Below are 2,500 nucleotides of genomic sequence, written 5' to 3' on the forward strand. Positions count from 1 at the left end.
AAAAAAAAAAAAAAAAGAAAAACAAATCGTACACCGTAACGAATCGGAGCAACAAGAACCTGGTGTATATATGGAATCGACCACCACCTCCTACTTCTCCGCGTCCTCCGATAGCATATAATAGCATTTTGCTTTCTCGGAGAAAAGGATATCAATGATGGGTTTTTAGCGCCTCGCCAAAGTGTCTCCCTTCTGTCTTAGTTTTTCATTCGTTCGATGCGAAACGCTCGCTAGGCGTAACCGGCTGATTACTTTTAACGTCCTTCCGTCGCTTTTCAAATTAAAGAAGAACCACGGTGTGTGTCTATGATAGAACTACCCGATCCGATTTTCGTTGATTCTTTGATAGTCTACCAAAGTCCACCGTAAGTTCGAAAGAAAAGCATTCGTGGACTGGACGACCGGCTAAACGCGCGGTCTCGCAATCGATATACATATTCGTAACAAAGAGAGACATGGGGCGACCAACTTCTCAGAGTATATCCCTTCTTTTGGGTTCCGTTCGTATCGCGCTTCTCGTCGTGTTCGTTCGAGCCTCTCCATAGAGGATGATCGTCCGATTCGTTTGATAAATTATCATTTTTCCCTGGGGCTGTACGAACGAACAGAGAGGAAGACGACGACCGACGGATACCACAAATTTCACGTGGTAGGGCATATATTACATATCATAATTATCAGTGTTTGGTCAAATTTCTTTCCAGTGTCCTTTTTGTTATGCTCCAAAACTAGTATACGCTTTATTTTCTCTTTCCTTTGCATAAATTATTAACTTCGGGCAACGTCGGGAGCGCCGGTAATCATTAGATTTGTACGAAACGCGATTTGCGCCCCACGGTGGTTTTTAGTGCCGTCAAAGTCAGAAATCGTAGGAGCGGTGCTTTAACGGGCGGTCGTGATGATACTCCAGACAACACGACGCACGACGCCGTAAAACACTCGCGCGAGTCCAGACTGATCTCTGCCTCACCACGCAAGGGGTGCGCAAACTTGCCAATAATATATAATATTTATTCTTTTTCGTACGTCCAGCGACAAACGCCAACGAAATACCCAAATTCTCGCTCGTACGTTGATACCTTTCTCTTCATCGACCCGGCTCCGAAACGTTCTTCGCCATCTCCCCGAAAGGAGAGGTAAACGACGGCGGGGTTAGGGAATCTGAGAACAACGCAAGCAGTTTTAGGACAAGTGAACGACCCTCAGCCAGGCGTGGTCCAGGAATTTTATCCGTGGACCGCAATGTGCGTTCGAAATGTCGATGTTCATGTGTCCTGCAGTTCACACGTTGACGCGCAATTAGCTGCGTTCTTCATCGACCCACGAGCCAAGTGATCCACCGTTCAGGGTAATCATATACAATTTACAATTTTTCTCTTTGTATTTAAAAATGCTCCTTGTTCTTTGCTTTAAAAATATTCGATGTTCGCACCTCCGACCAGCGTATCGACGGAGGATTGAACGCGCCATATCGACGACAAAAGTTTCTTTTTGTTTCCTGAATGACGGAAAACCATCGTTCGACGGCCGGGCGTACAGTACATTCAAAAGCCTTTGCGCGTGGCTGCGACCAACGGGTATAATACACCCGTATATTCTTGGTTCCGAACAGTAACTTCACGCGCAATCGGGCGAACGCACGCGGCAGCGCCCATCGGTTGCTCGATGAAATCGATGCGATAAACTACAGCCTTCTCGGCTGGTCGTCGTTAGTCGCGCGAGCAACAGATGGCCGCACAATCGACGCGTCGTCGTTTGCGATTATTCGCCTCACGTTAGCCATGAGTATGTATATTATTCATTTACGAACGAACGCGGCAGCGTCCATCGGTTGCTCGATGAAATCGATGCGATAAACTACAGCCGTTTCGGCTGGTCGTCGTTAGTCGCGCGAGCAACGATGGCCGCAAAATCGACGCGTCGTCGTTTGCGATTATTCGCCTCAAGTTAGCCATGAGTATGTATATTATTCATTTACGAACGAACGCGGCAGCGTCCATCGGTTGCTCGATGAAATCGATGCGATAAACTACAGCCGTTGCGGCTGGTCGTCGTTAGTCGCGCGAGCAACGATGGCCGCAAAATCGACGCGTCGTCGTTTGCGATTATTCGCCTCAAGTTAGCCATGAGTATGTATATTATTCATTTACGAACGAACGCGGCAGCGTCCATCGGTTGCTCGATGAAATCGATGCGATAAACTACAGCCGTTTCGGCTGGTCGTCGTTAGTCGCGCGAGCAACGATGGCCGCAAAATCGACGCGTCGTCGTTTGCGATTATTCGCCTCAAGTTAGCCATGAGTATGTATATTATTCATTTACGAACGAACGCGGCAGCGTCCATCGGTTGCTCGATGAAATCGATGCGATAAACTACAGCCGTTTCGGCTGGTCGTCGTTAGTCGCGCGAGCAACGATGGCCGCAAAATCGACGCGTCGTCGTTTGCGATTATTCGCCTCAAGTTAGCCATGAGTATGTATATTATTCATTTACGAACGA

The 2,500-nt window shown here is 47.8% G+C and overlaps 1 non-coding gene across 1 annotated transcript; it reads right to left on the reverse strand.

Annotated features, from left to right (window-relative positions):
- Positions 1-1,196: 1,196 nt before the first annotated feature.
- LOC143350656 (5.8S ribosomal RNA) lies at positions 1,197-1,351 on the reverse strand. The gene has a single exon (XR_013081216.1). It is a non-coding gene; the product is annotated as a 5.8S ribosomal RNA (ribosomal RNA).
- Between the last annotated feature and the right edge of the window lie 1,149 nt (positions 1,352-2,500).

Source organism: Colletes latitarsis, unplaced genomic scaffold, assembly GCF_051014445.1.
Source record: "Colletes latitarsis isolate SP2378_abdomen unplaced genomic scaffold, iyColLati1 scaffold0007, whole genome shotgun sequence".
Taxonomy (NCBI): Eukaryota; Metazoa; Arthropoda; class Insecta; order Hymenoptera; family Colletidae; genus Colletes; species Colletes latitarsis.